Consider the following 23203-nt stretch of genomic DNA (forward strand, 5'->3'; position numbering starts at 1 on the left):
GAGGGGGAGACTAGGAGAACTGGAGGAGGGAAGAGGGGGATCTTTGATTGGTGTGTAAAATGAATGAAAAAATTTTCTTAATAAAATAAATAAATAAATAAAAATACATATACTACTATTAAATGCATTATATACATGGATATGTGAAGATGTATGTGCATATATAGTGCCATAGTTAGCCCACCAAATTTCACTTCACTCAAATGGTTGAAACTTCAATTGTATGATCACAGCAGGTTTAGAATTTGATGATATCACAAAATTCTCAGAGCTGTGGAGCAGGACTACAGTCTGTCCAAGACTGGCTTGGGGCTGACTGTGAATCCAGTCAGGAGTCCCAAACGACCTGTGAGAGGAGTGGTTTGTCTTTGGGGCTGCTGGCCTAACTACCAGCCTGTTCTGAAGCATTGTTGGTTACTAGTTCACTTGAGGACACAATTCAAGGTCAGTAGAGGCTCTATCCTTCTTTCTTGTATAGCCTATGTAATGGGGTTGAAGATACACATGAAACTGAACTGCTAACCTTTTTAAGTGTATACTTTCCTGGTAATATGTTCATAGTATTGTGGAACCATCATGAACCTTCTTCCACAATGGAAGTGGTTCTCTTGTTGAATTTCAGCTCCTGTTTCTCCCTGCTGTGGCCCCTAGAACCTACCAGTGTGTTTTCTACCTCTGTGGCATTGCCTACCCCAGGGACATTGTAATGGAATAACATGGTGTTTTATTTTTTGTGACTGGCATATTTCATGTACTATGATATCCTCAAGCTTTATCCACATACTTTTTGTGTGTCTTAGGGCTATACATAGGAATACTTTTCTATCATCTGTAGAATTAGCCCTTAATTTACCACGGTGTTGTTATTTGGATGTATCCTGTTTCTGCAAAAGTACCATATGTTGCATCTTTGGACTCTTAGCTGGAGGTGCTGCTTTGGGATGTTTTGAACAGTTAAAGAGATGATATGTAACTGGAGGAAACTGAAATTAGCATCTGTGGTTTTGAAGATTTTGTCTTGTCCCCTGTCCTCCTCTACTTCCTGACCATCAGGGGGTGAGTAGCCTCTGACTCCTAAACTCACTACAGAGATGTTCTGCCTCACCACACACCTGAACCAAGGCCTATGCACTCAAACTTATGAATATACACGTGAATATTTATAATATTTACTATAACTGTAAATGATCCATGCCCCTTTAAATTGTTCACAGTCTATTTTAACCACAAATAAAGAATACAAATCAGCACAGATGCTTGCATTTGGGATGGTTAAACTTAATGCATTTTCAAGAATATTGTGATGTGAAGGATGTAACATGCTCAAAATTTCAAAATATACTTTGAATTTCAAACTTTTTTAGAATTACATGCAATGTAATCAACATCTCTATCATGATGCTGGCATGGCTCTCAGTCTCTGTGCATCTCTTTGTCTTAATGTGCCATTATTGGTCTCACTCTGTCTCTCTGTATCTCACTTTTTCTGTCTAAGCTGGGGAAATTAACATGTGTGAATATTAAGGAAATGTTTCCCAGCGTCCAGCTATCTCATACAGAAACCCCTCCATTCGCAGGTCCCCATAATTAATGAGTCTAACTGCTTGTCCTTTTGCTTATCTATTGTTATTCAGAGACATAGAAAAGGAAAGAGCTGGACAGATGGTTTAGTCATTAAGAGTGCATACTGTTCTCACAGAAGATTCATTTCCAAACATCCATGTAAGATGGCTCACAACTAATATAACTGTAGTTCCAGGGCATCTGATGCCTCTGCTCTCCATCAGCACATGCTCTCACGTGCACAATACACCATACACTTGAATAAATATAAAAAGGAAATAATGACCAAAAAAGAAAAGGGCTTGTATATGCTTCCATATTTTTTTATCAAGATAGTTATAAAATACTTCTTGTTATATAATATTTCTTCCTGAAAATACTGTCTCCTCAGGTTAAACTTGTATCTGCATATATGTTTTTGTGTAGGTCTATTTGCTTGTGTTCTTGTTTGTAATCTGAATAATTAGAGCAGACCACAGCTGCTGTTTCATTCCCACTGATGCCCCCTACAGGTGATGCTCTGCTCTGAAGTTAGGCATCCTTTGGAAGCTTCAATTCATTTACCATAGACCTCATCCCAGAAGGAATGGTCTCACATTCTAGAAAGTCACCAGGAAATTAACCCAAGTTTCAATAATGCTACAGTGCTCTTAGTAGCCCTCCTGGTTATCTCATCCTTTCCCTTGTCCCTCTAAGATGTATTCTAATGTGCTTTAACCCTCTTACCCATCTTTCCCACCAGAGTGTGCACGTGGCCCCTGACACTTTAAAGTCTTTTGGGGATTTTTGTCAGGACAACTGGGCCTGGAAGGCACAGCTAGCTTGTTGAATTAGCTGATGTCAGTTAAGTACAAAATGACTTCTCTGAAGGGATCTTTCCCCCTGAGGACAGGGTCTACATTATATTGCTTGACCCATCTAACAGATCTCAAATGAAGCCCAAGAATTTAATTAAAGAGTTCATTGTTGTTCAAAGCACTGTTCTCATGAATAACTCACAGCATCCAGTAGTAAGCAAGCATAGGCAGGATGAATATCATTTCAAATCCAATCTGGGCTACACAGTGAGTTTGAAGCCAACCTGGCTCAGAGAGAAGGCTTGTCTCATAACGAAAAAAGAAACAAACAACAACAAAGAGGATTCCTTCCTAGAACACATAAGGAATTCAAGGACATTTTGGGGACATTTGATAAACCCGGTCTCAGATTTTTTTTTTTAAGTCTAGGGATAATAGTTGCTTGGTAAAGAGTTTGCCAGCATGCCTGGATGCCCACCTTAGACCTCCAGTACAAGAAAATAATAATTTGTCCAATATTGTTCATCCAAAAAGTATGGTGTTTTTTAATATACTCTTTACCTAGATTGTTCTCTGTTCAATAGACATGATTTCAGAAATTTACCTACAAGACTCCTCACTCTGTAACCTTGTGAGTGGTACTCCTTCTGGAAACTATGTGCCCCTCAATGTTCTCTACTGACTAACTTTGGCATCCTCTCTTACTTCACTCTTCATTCATTTGAACCCACAACTGCCATTCACTGATCTCCAAGCATAGATTATTTTTACCTCACCATTCAGGGTAGGTCTCAGGTTCACAGTACCATCTCTTCTACACATGTCTCAAACTTAGAAACCTCCTTTTTGCTGAATTAGGAGAAATATCCTTAAATATATTTTCTCCCCCTCCTACCACGTGTCTTTATCTATGCGTCTGCTGCTACCTTTCACTAGTGTTGACACATCTTCTTATATTAGCTCCTGAGGGACTGTCTTCTGTCTTTAGTATCTGGCACTTAAGGAGTCATCAATAAGAGAAACTATGGGGCAAATGAAGGTTTATTAAATGGTAAGACCACTCTGAATCTAAACGGGTTTTTCTTTGAAAAATTTAAATAGAGATGCTTTCAGATTTTCATCCCGGAGATACATGTTACTAAATTTGTAGATGAGTTGGCTTCAAAGAACTGAATACCCTTGAGTCCCTTCCTGCCATCAATATCTTAAAATTTCTTTGTAGGACTCCAAGAAGGACAAATACATGAAGGTTACCTGACAGTGAAGCCTATGAACCCACTTTTGGGGGTGGGTGTTTGGATCACTAGTAGGGCATTTTCTTAGCATGCATCTGGGCCTGAGTTCCATCTACAGCACTTCAAACAGCAATGGCAAAAACCCTCCCACAGCTTACACATGGTGGCTCATGCCCGTAATGCCAGCACTTGGAAGACAGAAGAGAGGGAATTGACTCAATGGTGAGATCAGCAGAGACTACACAGAGATTGCAAGGGAAGCCTCACATACATGGTGAGAACATATTCTCATCCTGCCCTTGAAAAAAAATAACACTAAAAACACTGGTGGACTTTTACCCTAAAACAAAAACAAAAAACAAAAAAAAAAGGGAAGGAAAAAAAATCCCCATTCTTGCTACTATTCATTTGCATCTTGCTTTATTTATTTATTTTTTTCATTGTTGAAGTACATAAACAAAAAATAAATATCTGAATGGGGTATCTACTTATTCTTGGCTCAATATTTAGCTGACCTCTTATTAGGTGTTTTTCCAGGTTCTCCAATCATCTGTTTTGACAGGTGGCAAGTATTTCAGTAAAAGGATCTCCTTCAGGTTAGTGTATTCTAAAGATAGAGTGCATGTATGGACCAAAAGCAGGTAATCCTTGATTATTTGAAGCTGTTTATTTTATTGATGCTGATATATTGTTTTTCTGAAGCAATGTTACTTAGTCTGCAACTTGCTACATAGACTATGCTGCCTTTGAATGTTTCCATCCTACCTCTGCCCCTTGGCTATTGGGATTATAGGTATGGGCAATCACACCATAGTTTGACAACATTTTGGAAGTCTTTTTATTATTTTCTTATTGTAAAAAATCGCTGGGCGGCAGTGGCACACACCTTTAATCCCAGCACTTGGGAGGCAGAACCAGGCGGATCTCTGTGAGTTCGAGGCCAGCCTGGTCTACAGAGTGAGGTCCAGGACAGGCACCAAAGCTACACAGAGAAATCCTGTCTTGAAAAAATAAATAAATAAAAAAATAAAATAAAAATAAAGTAGAAACATCATGATTGTGACAGAAATACCTAAAATATAAAAATCTAAGCAGTATTTAAAGACCATAATCTGTGGTTGTTGTATAGGTCTGGAATAAATCATTCAACTAATATGCTCAAAGATCTGGGTTCCATAAACATAACAACAAAAATGAAACCTAATAACATGAAATTAAATACTGATAATCCAAGTTTCCCACATATAATGCATATTGAAATAAGCTATCTCCATAAGACTGCCTACTGTACTGTTCAAATTTTGCAAAAACATTCAAAATTATGTTAATATATTTGGTAATACTCAAGTGAATCAACTAAAAGTCAAAGAAATAAAATGATGAAGTATAGTATATGTTTTAGGATATATTACTATTTTCAATTATGTACATAAGTCTGTGCCTGTGTGTGGAAGTTCATATGCATATGCACGTATGTGTACAGATACCCATGGAGGCCAGAGTTCCATAGAACTTCAGTTCCAGGCAGTTGTGAACTACCTAAATGGGTCTTAGGAGCTGAACTCAGATTCTTTAAAATAACTGTATCTCTCTTAAATGCCAAGCCACCCCTTCAGCTCCTGATGTATATTTTTAAGGGTGGCAGCAGTATGAGTGCTTGTTCCATGACAGTTTCTTTAGATCTATTCTTGTATTTTATGTTCTTCTTTTGTATGGGATAAGTTACAACACTATTAAATTAAATGAAGAAATTCAAATTCTTCATCCCTGTTAAAGCTGTTGCCTAGCAATTTAGTTCACATCCACGATTACATTATATGTTTGTTCTATTCTGTTTATATTCAATAAATTGTAGATATTTTCCCCATAATAAGAACTTAGTTCAAGACGCAGTCATATCCTGTCTAAAAAAACAACCAAACAAATAAAAAAGCAACAACAACAAAAGATCAAGGTAAGTATCAAGTGTTGAGCCCAGAATATCTTACAGTGTACATATGACCCACTTGTATAATTAATGTTGGCCTACAGCTCCATGGGATACAATTATCATAAATTACTCATCCAATTATCTTAATGAAGTAGTTTGCCATTTTTTTCATGTTACCAATGGTACATTGACAACCATTTTTGTGGTTAAATATTATGTCCATACTGATTGTGTGTCTAGAACAATAGAAGTGAAAGCAGTAGTAGGGTGTGCAAATCATCAGGCTGTTACTAAATGTTGCCTCAGGGCCCTCAAAGTTTACTCAGACCACACTCTCAGCACAAGATCACTGGAGCAAAGTCCAACCTTCTCAAGCATAACCCATACTTCTTGAACTACTTTTTTTTATTTTTTTTTTAATTTTTATTTTGCAATATAATTCAGTTCTACATATCAGCCACAGATTCCCTTGTTCTCCCCCCTCCCGCCCCCCTCACCTTCCCCCCAGCCCACCCCCCATTCCCATCTCCTCCAGGGCAAAGCCTTCCCCACAGACTGAGATCAACCTGGTAGACTCAGTCCAGGTAGGTCCCCTCCTCCCAGGCCGAGCCAAGGGACCCTGCATAGGCCCCAGGTTTCAAACAGCCGACTCATGCAATGAGCACAGGACCCGGTCCCACTACCTGGATGCCTCCCAAACAAATCAGGCCAATCAACTGTATCACCCACTCAGAGGGCCTGATCCAGTTAGTGACCCCTCAGCCATTGGTTCATATTTCATGTGTTTCCATTCGTTTGGCTATTTGTCTCTGTGCTTTATCCAACCTTGGTCTCAACAATTCTCGCTCATATAAACCCTCCTCATTCTCGCTAATTGGACTCCCAGAGATCCACCCGGGGCCTAGTCATGGATCTCTGCATCCAGATCCCTCAGTAGTTGGATGAGGTTTCTAGCACGACAATTAGGGTGTTTGGCCATCCCATCACCAGAGTAGGTCAGTTCGGACTGTCTCTCGACCATTGCCAGCAGTCTGTTGTGGGGGTATCTTTGTGGATTTCTGTGGACCTCTCTAGCACTTTGCTTCTTCCTATTCTCATGTGGTCTTCATTTACCATGGTCTCCTATTCCTTGTTCTCCCTCTCTGTTGTTGATCCAGCTGGGATCTCCTGCTCACCTAAGCTCTCTTTCCCTCGACACTCGCCCTTCACTACCCCCACTCAGCACTTGTTCAGCTATGTTCATGTCAGCATTGTTTGTAATAGCCAGAACATGGAAACAACCTAGATGCCCTTCAACTGAAGAATGGATAAACAAAATGTGGTACATATACACAATGGAATACTACTCAGCAGAGAAAAACAATGACATCATGAGGTTTGCAGACAAATGGATGATCTAGAAAAAATCATCCTGAGTGAGGTATCCCAGACTCAGAAAGACAAACATGGTATGTACTCACTCATAGCAGGATACTAGATGTGGAACAAGGATGACTGGACTGCTACTCACATCACCAGGGAGGCTACCTGGAAAACAGGACCCTAAGAAAGACACGGGGATCGCCCAATGACAGAGAAATGGAATGAGTTCTTGAACTACTTTATTGGAGAAATTATTAAGGCCACTTCATGTAGTTAAAAGGGAGATTTATTTAATGGCGTAACTTACAAATGAAGGGATAGGTAGGTTGAGGGTTCTAGGAAAGGCGCAGCGCAGTCCCGCGGTGTTCTCTGGAGAACTCTCCTCAGTCTACCTCTAGCGTCCGGGCCCCTTGCGAGAGTGCGGTGCATTCTGATCTCGGGTCTTCAGGGCCCTCCTTTGGCCCTGCCTTGTAGCCATGATAGTTACAGAAGCCTCAATGGGGGTTGGAACTTCCAGACCAAAGCTGGAATGGCTACCCACTACACTACTTCTTTAGGGGATACTGTCATGAGCCCAGAGAATCCATCCTGATCCAATCCTCTACCATTTTCCCAGTGTTTTCTGATACCATGCTCTTCCTAAACACAATTGTCAGTCACCATATCACAGACTTCACTTAGTTCTCAGTAGCATGAATGCTTTGCACATCTCCATGAGCATCCTACAGTAATAACTATAGTTCTTGGATGAGCCCATGTTTTCCTATCTTAGGACAATCTTTTTGTGAATGTGGAAAGTCTGCATTTACCACCATGGCAACAACTCCAGTCACCACATACTGTGTCACCGGTGTACCTACTACGACACCTTTGTTCCTTTGTCCTAGTGCTGTCTGCCAACATGCTTGGGCTGCTTGGGAAGTCTCAAGCATTTTACCATTTAGGAACACATAAAAGGGCATGCTAAAGAATGTCACCTACAATCCATTAGTTCTTTCAAAGATTATGCACATGGTTGCTATTGACTGTGCCATACTGCCCCATGTAAGTACTGTTATTTGCCACACAGCCATTTTACATCCCCACTGTAGTTTCTCCTTCTTCTTCTCCTCCAAGTCTTTCCTCCCTGCATCCCCTCTGCTTCCCCCTACATCCACTCCTTTCTTCTTTTCTGTTCAGAGAATGGCAGGCCTCCCATGGATATAGATAAAGTATGGCATATCAAGTTGCAATAAGACTAAGCACCTCCCCTTATATTAAGGCTGGGCAAGATGACCCAGTATGAGGAGTAAGGCCCCAAAGGCCAGTAAAAGAGTCAAAGACAGCTCCTGCTCCCATTATTAGGAGTCCCAAAAGAGGACCAAGTTACACAACTGTAACATATATGCAGAGGGCCTAGGTCAGTCCCATGCAGGCTACCTGATTGTCCATTCAGTCTCTGTGAGACCCTGTGAGCCCAGGTTTTGTGGGTTTTCTTGAGATGTCCTTGACCCCTCTGACTACTATAATCCTTCCTCCCTCCCTTCAGCAGGATTTCCTGAATTTGGTCTAATGTTAGACTGTGGGTCTCTGCATCTGTTTCCATGAGTTGCTGGACAGAGCCTCTCTGATGACAATTGTGCTAGGCACCAGCCTACCAATATAGTAGAATATTGTTAGGTATCATTACATTGACATTTTTCCCTCCAGTCATGTTTGGTTCTATTCTAGGTCTCCAGGCCATCCAGCCTCTAGGTCCTGGCACTCCAGGCAATATCAGGGGGGTGAGCTCACCCTCATAGCATGGGTCTCAGGCTGGACCAGTCATTGGTTGGCCCATTCCAACAATCTCTGTGACACCCTTACCCCAGCACATCTGATAGGCAGGACAGACTGTAGGTTAGAGGTTATGTGGCTGGGTTGTTGTCCAAATCCTTCCACTGGAAGTTTTTCCTGGTCAAAAGAGATGACCAGTTCAGGCTACAAATCCACTATTGCTAGGAGTCTTAGCTGGAGTCATCCTTGTGGATTCCTGGGAGTTTCCTTTGCATCTGGTTTCTACTTGACCCACAACTGCCCACATTTTCCAGGTGGCTGTTTGAGTACTCTCCCCCTACTCCACCCAGACTTGATCACTCATGTTCCCATCCCCACTTGCCCCAATCCAGCTACAAAATCTCTTCAATTTCACCTACCCAAGGAGATGTGAGTATTCCCCTTGGGCCATCCTTGTTACTTAGCCTCTCTGGATCTGTGGATTATAGTATGATTATCTTTTACTTCACAGCTAATATCCACTTATGAGTGAGTACGTATCATGTTTGTCTTTCTGAGTCTGTGTTAACTCACTCAGGATGATTTTTTTCTATTTTCATCCATTTGCCTTCAAATTTTATGATGTCATTGTTTTAAATAATAGCTGAATAATATTCCATTGTATAAATGTACCACTTTTTTTTTTAATCCATTCTTTGGTTGAGGGGCATCTAGGCTGTTTCCAGGTTCTGGCTATCAAGAATATAGCTGCTATGAACATAGTTGAGCAAGTGTCCTTGTGGTATGATTGAGCATCCTTTGGGAATATGCTCAATAGTGGTATAGCTGAGTCTTGAGGTAGATTGATTCCCATTTTTCTGAGAAACTATCATATTGATTTCTAAAGTGGTTGTACAAGTTTACTTTCCAACCGGCAATGGTGGAGTGTTCCCTTTGCTCCAAATCCTATCCAGCATGAGATAGATGTCACTTGTGTTTCTGATCTTAGCCATTCTATCAGGTGTAAGGTAGAATCTCAGAGTTGCTTTGATTTGTATTTCCCTGATGGCTAAGGATTCTGAACATTTCTTTAAGTATTTCAGTGCCATTTGAGATTCTTGTGTTGATAATTCTTTGTTTAGACCTGTTCTCTATTTTTAAATTGCATTATTTTGGCTTTTGAAGTCTAGTTTCTTGAGTTCTTTATATATTTTGGAGATCAGCCCTTTGTCAGATGTGGAGATAATGAAGATCTTTTCCCATTCGAAAAGTTGCCATTTTGTCCTATTAGGAGTATCTTTTGCCTTACAGAAGCTTTTCAGTTTCAGAAGGTCCAATTTATTAATTGTTGATCTTAGCATCTGTGCTGACGGTGTTTTGTTCAGGAAGTTGTCTCCTGTGCCAATGCACTCAAGGCTATTTCCCAATTTCTCTTCTATCAGGCTCAGTGTATCTGGTTTTATGTTAACATCTTTGATCCACTTGGACTTGAGTTTTATGCAGGGTGATAGACACGGATCTATTTGCATTCTTCTACATTTTGACATCCTGTTATTCCAGCACCATTTGTTGAAGATGCATTTTTCCCATTACATAATTTTGGCTTGTCTAAAATCAGGTGTACGTAGGTATGTGGATTTACATCTGGTGTCCATAGATGTGTGAATTTATATCTGGGTCTTTGATTCGATTCCATTGATCCACCTGTCTGTTTTTATGTCAATACCATGCAGTATTTATTACTACAGCTCTATAGTATAGCTTGAAATCTGGGATGGTTATATCTCCGGAAATTCTTTTATTGTACAGGATTGTTTAAACTATCCTGGGTTTTTCGTGTTTCCATATGAAGTTGTTATTTCAAAGTCTGTAAAGAATTATTTTGGGATTATAATGGGAATTGGGTTGAATCTGTAGATTGCTTTTGGTAAGATGGCCATTTTTTTATGTTAATGCTACTGATCCATAAGCATAGGGAATCTTTCCATCTTCTGATGTCTTCTCCAAATTCTTTCTTCAAAGATTTGAAGTTCTTGTCATATAGGTCTTTAACTTGCATGTTTTGTTATACTAAGATATTTTTATATTATTTGTAGCTATTGTGAGGAGGTTTTTTTCACCAATTTCTTTCTTAGTCTCTTTATCATTCATATATAGGATAGCTACTGATTTTATTGAGTTAATTTTGTATCCAGCCACTTCCCTGAAGGTGCTTATCAGCTGTGAGAGTTCCTTGGTAGAATTTTGGGGGCTACTTAAGTATACTATCATATCATCCTCAAATAATGGAACTCTGACTTCTTTCTTTCCAATTTCTGTCCCCATGATCTCCTTTAGTTGTCTTATTGCTCTAGCTAGTTCAAGTTCTATATTGAATAGCTGTGGAGAGAATGTACAGCTTTGTCTTGTTTCTGATTTTAGTGGAATCACTTTGAGTTTCTCTTGATTTAATTTGATGTTGGCTATTGGCTTGCTACAATGTTGCTTTTATTATATTTACGTATGACCCTTGTATCCCTGATCTCTCTATAACTTTTACTATTAAGGGGTGTTGGATTTTGTCAAATGCTTTTTCAGCATCTAATGAGATGATAACGTGTTTTTTGTCTCAGTTTTTTAATATGGTGGATTACATTGACAGATTTTTATATGTTGAACCATCCCTGCATCTCTGAGATGAAGCTCACTTGATTGTGGTGGATGATCTTTTTGATGTGTTCTTGGGTTCAGTTTGAGAGTACTTTATTTAGTATTTTTGCATCTATGTTCATGAGGGAGATTGATCTGTAGTTCTCTTTTTTGTTGTTGTTGTGTCTTTGTGTGGTTTGGGTACCAGGGTGATTATGGCCTCAAAACAAATTTGGTAATCTTCCCTCTGTTTCTATTTTGTGTAAAAATTTGAGGAGTGTTGGTATTAGCTCTTCTTTAAAATTCTGGTAGAATTCTATGCTGAAATCATCTGGCCCTATGATTTTTTTTTGGTTGGGAGACTATTAATGACTGCTTCTGTTTCCTTGGAGAATTATAGGTCTACTTAAATTGTTTTTCTGATCTTGATTTAACTTTGGTGAGTGGTTATCTATTTAGAAAATTGTCCATTTCTTTTAGATTTTTCCAATTTTATGGAGTACAGGTTTTCAAAGTATAACCTAATGATTCTTGGAATTTCCTCAATGTCTGTTGTCCTATAACCCCCTTCTTTTCAAATTTTGTTAACTTTGATATTCTCTCTCTGCCTTTTGGTTAGTTTGGATAAGATTTTATCTATCTTGTTGATTTTCTCAAAGAACCAACTCTCTGCTTTATCGATTCTTTGTACTGTCCTCTTTGTTTCTATTTTATTGATTTTCACCTCAAGTTTGATTTTTTTCCTGCTTCTTTTTGTTCTAGACCTTTCAGATGTGCTGTTAAGTCACTTGTATGAGAATTCTCTAATTTCTTTATGCAGGCACTTTGTGCTATGAACTTTCCTCTTAGCATTGCTTTCACTGTGTCCCATAATTTTGGGAATGTTGTACATTCATACTCATTGAATTCTAGGAAGTCTTTAATTCCTTTCTTCCCCCTTGACACAGGGTTAATTCAGTAGAGATTTATTCACTTTCCTTGAGTTTGTAGGCTTTCTGCTGTTTTTCTTGTTGTTGATATTCGATGTTAATCCATGGTGGTATGATAAGTTAAAAGGAGTTATTTTAAATCTCTTGTATCTGTTGGGGTTGTTTTATGACCAAGTGTGTGGTTAGTTTTGGAGAAGGTTCCATGAGGTGCTGAGAAGAAAATTTATTCTTTTATGTTTGTGTGAAATGTTCTGTACATATCTGTTAGGTCCATTTGAGTTATATTGTCTGTTAGTTTCATTATTTCTGTGTTTAGTTTCTGTCTGGACATCATGTCTATTGGTAAAAGTGGGATTTTTGAAGACTCCCACTATTTTTTGGGGGGCGGTTAGATGTGTTATTTAAGCTTTAGTAATGTTCTTTTACATATGTGGGTGTCCTTGTATTTGAGGCATAGATGTTCAGAATTGAGACATCATCATTTTTCCTTTGATGAGTATGAAATGTCCTTCTCCATCTCTTTTGATTAATTTTATTTGAAGTTATGTTTTGGTAGATATTAAGATAGCTGTAACCACTTGCTTGTTATGTCTATTTGATTGAAAAATCTTTTTCTAACCCTTTACTCTGAGGTAATGTCTATATTTGATGTTGAGGTGTGTTTCTTGTATACAGAAGAAGGATGGATCCTGTTTTCATATCAATTTTGTTAGCCTGTGTCTTTTTATAGGTGAAGTGAGACCATTGATATTAAGGGATATTAATGACTACTGATTGTTGATTTCCTGTTATTTTTTGGTGGTAGTATTGTATGTTTCCCTCCTTTGGGATTTATTAATGTGGAATTACCTATTGCCTGGGTTTTCATGGGTGCATCTAACTTCCTTAAGTTGGATTTTTCCTTCTAGTGCTTTCTGTAGGGCTGGATTTGTGGATAGGTTTTGTTTAAATCTGGCTTTATCATGGAATATTTTGTTTACTCTGTCTATGGCGACTGAGAGTTTTGCTGGGTATAATACTCTGGGCTGGTATCCATGGTCTCTTAGTGTCTGCATAATGTCTGTCCATGACCTTCTAGCTTTCAAAGTCTCCATTGAAAAGTCAGGTGTTATTCTGATGGGTCTGCCTTTGTATATTACTTGGCCTTTTTCCTTTGCAGCTCTTAATATTTTTTTTATTCTGTATGTTTAGTGATTTGATTATGTGGTGAGAGGACTCTTTTTGGATCCAGTCTATTTGGTGTTCTGTAAGCTTCTTGTATCTTCATAGGCATTTCCTTCTTTAGGTTGGGAAAGTTTTCTTCTATTATTTTGTTAAATATATTCACTGTGCCTTTGATCTGGTATTCTTCTCCTTCTATCTCTATTATCCTTAGGTTAGGTCTTTTTATGGTGTCCCAGATTTCCTGGACATTTTTGTTATAACTTTGTTGGCTTTAATGGTTTCTTTGACTGATGAATCTATTTTTTCTATTATATCTTCAATGCCAGAGATTCTCTCTTCCATCTCTTGTATTCTGTTGGTTATGCTTGCATCTGTAGTTCCTGTTCATTTAGTCAGATTTTCCATTTCCACCATTCCCTCGGTTTGTATCTTCTTTATTGCTTCTATTTCAGTTTTCAAGTCTTGAACTGTTTCCTTCATCTGTTTGACTGTTTTTTTTCCCTTGGTTTTCTTGAAGGGAATTATTGAGTTCTTCTAATTTTTTGTTTGTCTTTTCCTTGATTTCTTTAAGAGAATTTTTTATTTCCTCTTTAAAGACCTCTATTATCTTCTTAAAGTCATTTTAAGGGTGTTTTCTTCTGCTTCTTCTGCACTGGGGTGTTCATGTCTTGCTGATGTAGAACCACTAGGTTCTGGTGATACCATATTGCTCTTTATGTTGTTGAATGTATTCTTGCACTGGCATCTACCCATCTCTTCTTCCAATCAGTGCAAATGGTATCTGTGTCTCAGGGTGCCACTCTTAGATCAGCACTCATGGTCTTATTGGAGTTCTCGGTCCAATTGGAGATCTTGGTCCAATCATACCTGGCAGAGTCTGTCTCAGGGAGCAGCAGTGGTCTTGGAGGATAGGTGAGTTTGTGGGTGGAGTGGGGCTTCTAGGTTACAGGGTCCAGTGGGTGATGGCGGTAGTCAGGCCTGCCTGCAGGTGTCCTACCTGCTGGCCTGCAACTGGGGCTACAAAGGGTGTGGGTATGGGGGCAGTGGTGGGTTGTGCCCCTGGATCTAAAGGCTAGAGGCTGGGGTGATTAGCCATGTGAATAAAAACTCACCTCTTGGTCCAGTCAGAGCTGGCAGAGTCTGATGTGGGCTCTTTTAAACCCCAAAGCTCACACACACTGACAAACTTCTTCTGACAAAGACATGCCTCCTAATCCTGCTAATTCTTTTTAAATAGTTCACCAATTAGGGAATAATCATATGGATATATGAGCCTATAGGTGACATTCTTATTAGAACCACCACATTCCACTATCTTGTCCACATAGGCTTGTAACCATGTAATAATCCAAATGCATTTAAATCAAATTCAAATTACCTATAGTCTTTCCTTCCCAAGACAGTTTAAAATTCCAAAGTCCAAACTTTCTGAGACATAAAGCAATTTCTTAATTATAACCCCCTGTAAAATCAAAATACAAATTACATACTTCAAACATAGAATAGCACAGAATATATATTACCATTCCCAACAGGGAAAACTTTCAATTCTATATCTTCATATCTGGCATCAAAATACCCTTTAGATCTCCAACTGCTTTCATCTTTGCCAACTGCAACACATTTGTCTCTCTTGAGTTGGTCTCCTTTGTGGGTATCCCATAACTCTGGCATCTCTATCATTTCAGGATCTTCCACAAAATCTAGTCCTCTCCTTCACAACTTCACACAATGTCCTCTCCAGTCCTCAATGCAGAGACAACCCTACCAAACTCCTGGCCTTGGGAGCTTTCCTTAACAAGGGAGAAAGTTTCTACAATCCCTTTTCTATACCCTTCTAGACTCTAAATTCAGAGCCATGTGGCCAAGGTTGCCAAGTTCTTCTGCTTGCTAGGTCAGGAACCTAGCATTTGTATAAGCTTTCAGTTGTTGATGGTTTTCTTTGCTGCTTAAGCTTTCCTTTAATCCTTTCACAAGTTGGAAGTTTAGCTGGGTGGGGTATTGTCCTGAGGGAACCACTCCTTTTAGCTGCAGGCCTTACTTTAAGCTTTTCATCTTGAGCACAACACTTGGCTCCAACATTACATTTCCTGGTACTTCTTTTCTCCTAAAACTATACATTTGTTCAGTTTGCACCCTTTCATTGGGGATGTGCATAAGAATTATCATTAATAAACATATGGCGGTCAATACTAGGCTGTCATAAAATCTCTGCTAACAACATTAATCTAAAATTCTTTCATTTATCCTAGGCATATTTTAAAGACAAAGGCGAAACGCGGCTACATTCTTTGTCAAACTATCACAAAAATGGTCTCTAGAGCAGGGGACAATATTCTTCCTTCTGTGAAACCTCTTGGGGCTGCATTGCTCTCAGATCTACTATCTTTCAAGCTCCTACCAGGATTTTCCATTAAACCCAAGAAAAATTTTTAACTAATTTTCTTGTGCTGTTATGCCCAGACCATGGAGACTCCCAAAAGACCACCACGGAGACCAAATCTTGTATATAAAAGCAAAGAGCCTTTATTCTCAAGCTCTGAGCTTGGTGTCTTTGCATATCTGATGCAGCAGTGAGAGCAGAGAGCCCTGAGCCCAGGCAGGGTAGGGTTTTTTTTTTATCATAGCAGAGGTTGGGGTGAAGGGATTTCCAGGGTTCAGGACCTTGACTGGCTGACATTTGTCTAGGGGTATTTGTAAAATAAAAATAGGTATTTGCTAGACTCAGGGACATCTGGCCACCTTATCTAATGGTTAGGATGTTTGGGATGTTAGGTACTTCCACATCACTGAGAGGATTTCTGGGTGGTGTCAGTTTATGGCTTTTCCTGGATCTAGCTGTTGCCTGCCAGTAAGCCTGTCACAGAAGCTGTGTCTGGGCCCCTAAGCCTATCATGGCAGCTGTGTGGTCAAGCTGTTTTGGGGCCCCTCCACATTTTCACCTTCACAAGTACCAATGATAGGACTCAATCATGAGTCCTACCTGTCCAGGTATTCAAGGGTGTTGGGACCTACGAACCATTAGTTAACAGATTTTTCTAGGACAGCAACACCTGTATCTATTGCCATTTTTTGTCTTGGGGCCCCTCCACAGTGCAAAGATCCAAACTCTTCTGTATTCAAATAAACGAAATAGATAAGCCTGTCACAGCAATGCCCAACTCCTAGTTCCAACTTCTGTCTTAGTTATCATTCTATTGATATGAAGAGATACCATGACCAGGGCAACCACTGTGCATAGTATTACTAAGAAAGACTCTAGTTTTGCAAGGACTAATTTGGCTGACTTCTCTTGTTTCACTCTTCATTCACCTCAACTTATATGTACCATTTACCTGGATCTAACCTAGTCTGTTCTTATTGGGCTTTCATTTCAGACCAGGTCTCAGGCACCAGGTGACATGACTCTCCCCATTTCTAACAATTGGAGTCCTCCTTTTTATTGAGTTAGGAAATGTGTCCTTAAAGAACTTCTATCCACATGTGGCTCCATCTCTTGGTCTTTTTCTCACTAATGACATATCTGTTTATATATTACATTGACTAATGAAGAGACCATCTTTAGGTAAGTACAACCTAAGAATCATGCAACACATGCAACCTATGGAATTAATAAAAATTATTAAAAGCTAAATCCATGTTTCCTTGAAATGCTGCTTCTTAATCAATGAAAGTGGAGATGCTTTAACATCTTTGTTTCTAGTGCTTGAATTCTACTGATTCAGTGGATGGACTTCAGGGATCTGAGTACTCTTTGGCATACCTTGAAATACATCCTCAAAATTTCTTCTTCAGGGAATAAGGAGAGACATACATGTAGTGACTACCTAAAAGTAAATTCTCTAAAAACACACTTAAGATGATATACAGGAATGTAGATCGCTGGAACCGTATTTCAATAACAAGCAAAAGTAGGTGAATTCTACCTGGATATCTCTCTCTCTCTCTCTCTCTCTCCTCTCTCTCTCTCTCTCTCTCTCTCTCTCACACACACACACACACACACACACACACACACCACGAGAGAGAGAGAGAGAGAGAGAGAGAGAGAGAGAGAGAGAGAGAGGAGAGAGAGAGAACAGAGAGCGGGGAACAACCACCATCAGTATAAAAACAAAACAATACAACAATCACAAGCTATGTATAGTGGTCATACTTTTAACCTCAGAACTGAGAGTCTGACAGATTTGTTTCCTCATGTCTGAAACCAATGTGGGTGGGCTACATATGAAGTTAGAGAAAAATTTGGCTTACATTGTAGTAAAAACAAAAATACACAACAAACAAAAGACAGCATTGAAAGAAAACAATGTGACAGATTTTTTGCTTCAAATAAAGTAGATTAAATTCACCCTTACTCCTCAGAGTCAGATTTATAATATGTTATATCTACCCAACTTATTTTAAGATAGAAGTAAATACAAACATGAATGAATAGATACAAATTATGTGATGTGTCTTAATTTATTTTTGTTTCTGGAAGAAAATACTGCAAAAAAACAGTACCTTACTGGAGAAGGGGTTTATTTGGCTCACATTTCCAGGTCAAGACCTTTCAACCTGGAGAAGTCAAGGTGGCAAGAACCTGAAGCAGCTAGGCATATCACATCCACAGTCCAGAAGAGGGAACAATGAATTAATGCATTCCTTTTAGCACTCAGATGCAGTTCTACACTCACATACAGCTCATAATCCCCTTCTTGGGGAATGGTGCTACCCACACTAGGTAGTTTTTCCTACTTCAATTAGCATTATCAAGATAATTCTTCACATGCAGGCCTACAGACCAACCAAATCCAGATAATTCCTCATTGAGACTCCCTTCTCTGACCGTTCTTATAGTGTTTCAAGTAGACAGTCAAAGCAAACCATAAATCTATGAGTGTACTTATAGTTTCTTTGTATTTTACAAATTCCTAAGGGTAAGCATTACCCATGTTTCACAAATTTTCTTAGGATTTGACATATTTTAATTATTATAGTGAAATAGGTTGCATTAAGATAATGCATAATATATATATTTTGCATATACCCGAATAAGTTAATTTTCTATAACTTAATTTATTTCCATTCATTTATTATCTTTCAGCATTGATATTTTGGTGTATTGGACTCAGCCAATGAGAAGGAAGTTAAAAAGAAGCTGAAAATTTCCATATTTGCTACTGGGTATGTAAAGGCTCATGCAACTGGTGTGAAACAGTTCTTTAAATTCCATAATGCAAACTGTAGGAACCTGACACTGTCTCACCCAAGTTGAATGCCTTAGTATCTACTCAAGAGAAATGACAACACAAAGTATAGACACAAATTCTCATATATGCATTCTCATTCATATGGTGATATTCTTAACAGGCAAAGCTTTAGGTTAATTCAAGTGTCCAAGACCAGTGAATCAGTAGGCAAAGTCTATTCTTTACTCCCTGGAAACAAGCCAGTATGAAAGGAGGACAAACTTTCTCACATGCTGACCATTGGTGTCCCTTGAAAAATGTCATGTTAATGATCAGATGTCGAGGCTCATGCCTCTAATACTAGTCCTTGGGATAGAAATGTAGCAGGATTTCCACAAGCTCAGGGCCAGGCTGAGAGCACAGTTCCAGGCCAGTCAGGGATACAGAGCATATCATATTTCAAAAAATTATACTAAGTGAAATTGGTAAACCCCAAACATCTGACATTGTCTCTGTAATGCCACTTGTATCTTTAATGTTGCCATATGTTTGCAAAGAGTGGATATAGCATGAATTGTTTTATTCAACTCTTGAATTTCAAGCAATCTCCCATTTGTAGTATGATATATGCTGTGATGACCATCTTGATGACTAGATAATTGTGACCAAATGCCATTGTGGCTAGACCAAATGTCAGAAGCACAAATGTTAAAGGATTGGTGGATTATCAGCCTGCCTAGACATATTGCCAAAGGGGGCCTTTCTGTTTTCTCAGACCACCTTCTCAGTAGCAGATCTCCAGGCCCAAGAGCCACTTTCTCAAACAAATCTTTTCCATGAATACACTGTCCTCATCTTGTCCTGTATTTCTTTTCAGTTGCTGATTATTCGCTGTCACCATCATGATAATAAAAAAATGTTGCAATTGTGAAATGGGAGGTTTTGCATTGACCACACTGGCATGGATAATTTGCTGCATCTCTATGGCCTACCTGAGTGGCGAGTGGCGTACTTCCAAGACCCTATTTCCTCTAAGCCTACCACAGCATTCGTGGGCATGTGGAGAGTCTGTGCTTTCAACCATGATGACAGAATCAGAAACATCAGAAAATGTCACCAATACCACTACCATGACACCTTCATTCCTTTAGATATCCAAGTGGTCCAACAACTGCTACTGGTTTCTAGCTTTCTTGGGCTAGTAGGAAAAATTACCACCATTATTTCCCTTTGGAATGTATGTGTCGGAAGAGTAGAGAAAAATGCTATCCACAATCCATTTGGTCTCTCGGGGATGCTGAACATCACTGCTAGTAGCTTTATTTGTCTTGCTGTATTGCTCAATTTTGTATCCATCCTACTCAAGGAGGGAATAGCATTCCCACCATCTTTCCATATGCCTTCCCACCCAGATGCTCAGGAAATTGGATGTGCTGTGGCCTTGGCAATTATAGCTGCAATTTTGTTTTTATTAAGTGGCACAATTTTACTTTCTTCAAGTATTCCCACAGGCAAAGCAGCACATAATAAAATTTAAAAGTCAATTTTTATCTAACATATCATTCAAAATCGAAAGTTACCATGAGTGATAGCAATATCCTTCATGTAGATAAACATAAATGTTTAAAGAACTCGAAACCATGTTCAATGTGGGCCTGTGACAGAAAATGGCCAAATTGGTCTCTTATCTTCTCTGTATTTTCCTTTTGTTTCATTACTTCATTATTTGATATGACCTTTCAATGAATAAAATCTAATCCATTTGGTCTTATCTAATCTGAGTTTTATTTATTGTCAACAAAAGTAAATAACCAATAAATCTAGTACTTATTGAAATGAGTGTCAGTCAAAGTACAACAATCTCTCACATTGCTCTATGTATCCAAGGCTAAAAATAGAATGTGAACTATTTACCATGCCGTGATATTTTCTCTCTACTCTATGACATTTCTCAAAATGTGTTAATGTTGCAAAATTGCTGTAAGAAATCCTTTGCTTACAGAAAGGTCCTGCTACATTCTTGGAAATTAAGTAGCCAAATCCTTCCTTGATTTCCTTTGTCCTATTCTTTTACCACTAGCCAGTTTCAAAAGACTCTGAGGTTAGTCACTAGCCAATAGGGAGATTTACTCACCACCTGTACTAGAATATAAACCAAGTGAGCTTCCTGTCCTATTGTGCTGGCTAGCCTAGCTTGGGGTCTGGTGCAACAGTTTTACAAAAAAGAATTGCTTTGCTGAGCTATGTTCACTTTGTGGGTTCCTCTGTGTGACAATGAGATTATTCTCTGTTTTTCACATTTGCTATATGCTCTTAATACTATTATCTAAATATGGATACTTCTGGCTGTCCCTAAAAGGTGTTGTGTGGTTTAGCATAGTCGACCTGTCTTCTCAAGTTTTGATTTAGAATGATGGAGCACTTCTTTGTCCTTGTCTTTTGTCAGTTTTTTGAATGCTGACTAAAACCAATATATGCTTTTAAACTCACTAGTGCTATGGGTTTCCTTACTATTTATCTAAAGCTCCTCACCATGTGGCTGCCTGCTGCCACTTGACTGATATTGTCTCCTCTCAAATAGCATGCTTTTTCCCTTCTGTTCTACATTCTTCACCTCTGAGAAACTGCTGGTTTTACACCTTGTCCACAATGACAGTTTTTTTAGGCTCTAATAAGTTAACTTTGAGTTTCTATTAAACTTTGTCCTTAAATCATCTTTATTAACTAGACTAAAAAACCACAGAGGGAATTTCATTGATATTGAACAGTGGTTGCACCGGTATGCTCTAATATTTCCTATATTTCCCTGCCTTTTATTTATGTAATAAATAAATAACCTGTTCTTGCAACTCTAGACAGCATCATTTGGAACTCACCCTGGAATTTACTGAAGAAACTGTTTCAGGGTACCTCACACTGTGATTCTAACTTTAACAATATTTCTGAAAGCATATTTGGGATTTGTCAGTCTGGAGTACAAACATAAAGGTCAAAGGAAAAAAAAATGAGAAAGAACCCACTGGGTGGATACTCTTGTGAACTCAAGGAGATTCTATTGTGCTTTGATTTGAACATTTACAAATATCCTTTGTTCTCACTTTCCTGGTAGAATTAAAATGACTTCTAATTCCATTAACTCTGACTTCTATCTCACATCTCCATCTAAATACAGGTTAAGGATTTCCTTTCCACTCCACACCTGGCTGCTATACAAATAGAACTACCAATGCAAATTTGGGTCATCTAATAAAGACCACTGAACAGGTAACCCAGGTACCACACTGAATTATGCCTTCTAGCTGTTAGATGTCAGATTCGGTCACTGCCCCAAACTCAAAATAGAAGTTGGGGTTACCTCTTCAGAAGAGGGAAATGTTGTGAACAATAGATAGAAACAAGACAGGCCGCTCAGGGAAGGGAAGGCAAAATCTGCAGTTCCAGAAATGTCCCGATCCTGAGCTCTGCAATTGTCAGAAGGGAACTCTAAAGTCTTATCACTGCCTAAATGAGCACCCCAGTCTAAAGACTTTACATGAGGGTGGGTCTAGAAAAGCAGTCCACACACTGGTCTCATCTACTGAACAGCATTGAAATTGGACCACTAGATTTCCAGGGTGTAAATGAGGTGTATCTATTCTCTAGTATTATTCCACATCCTAAATAATTTTATGGTTAACTTTTCAGAGGGTAGAATGTTCAGCAAAGAATAGACTCTACTCCTAGGTGGCAGCATGCCTTTTCTCCTCTCTGAACAATTTCTCCAGGTGGGTAGGTCAAGCACATGGTTAAGGGACCATTCAAAAAATGAGCAGGTTCACTTGGAGATAAGGTAGGTGCTTTTCCTTCCAGAATACCTAGTGCCCAGTGCAGTCCCTGTGAGCTGCTACAAAGTTCAATGTATCCACCAGTCTCTCTGAGCCCAAAGCCATAAATGTTTTTCTTTTTTTCTGTCTTTTTCTTTTGAATGTTTGCCAGAGTCTAAAAAGATGCTTTAAGATCCCTGGTACTTGATGTTTCCTGACTCTAAAGCTCCCCCATTACACCATGTGATGGTCTACTGTTGTGTGGCTGACATCACTACAGGCTTATCTCAAAAGTCATGTTTTTTCCTCCTTCTCTTCTCTATTCCATTATCTTCGTTAGGGTTTTTACTGCTGTGAAGAGACACCATGACTATGACAATTCTTATAAAGAAAAACATTTAATCGGAGCTGTCTTACAGTTCAGAGGTTTAGTCTATTATCAGACAGAAAGTGTGGAGGCATGCATGCAGACATGGTGCTGGAAAGGTAGCCAAGAGTTCTACATCTGGATCTTTTGGAAGCAAAAAGAGGAGAGACACTATACCCAGCTTGAGGTTCTGAAACCTCAAAGCCCAACCCCAGAGACACACTTCCTCAAACAAGGCCATACTTACTCCAACAAGTTCTCCTAATAGTGCCACACCCTGTGGACCTATGGGGGGAATTTTCATTCAAGCTGCCACACCATCCTCTACACAATTGCCATATTATAGCTTACTTACAATGTGGATTCTCTTTTAAACTCTAATAAAATGTATGAAAAGGGGGAGGCATTTCCTGTATACTATACCTTTAGATGTTTAAGAATCATCCTTCTAAAAGATTTATATATTTATTTTATAGGTATATGAACATGGATTGAAGTACGTATGTGTACCACTTGC

At 39.0% G+C, this 23203-nt stretch overlaps 1 pseudogene; it reads left to right on the top strand.

Moving 5' to 3' along the window:
• Positions 1-277: 277 nt before the first annotated feature.
• LOC131899307 (claudin-34-like) lies at positions 278-20287 on the top strand (annotated as a pseudogene).
• The last annotated feature ends 2916 nt before the right edge of the window (positions 20288-23203 follow it).

This window comes from Peromyscus eremicus, chromosome X, assembly GCF_949786415.1.
Source record: "Peromyscus eremicus chromosome X, PerEre_H2_v1, whole genome shotgun sequence".
Classification (NCBI taxonomy): domain Eukaryota; kingdom Metazoa; phylum Chordata; class Mammalia; order Rodentia; family Cricetidae; genus Peromyscus; species Peromyscus eremicus.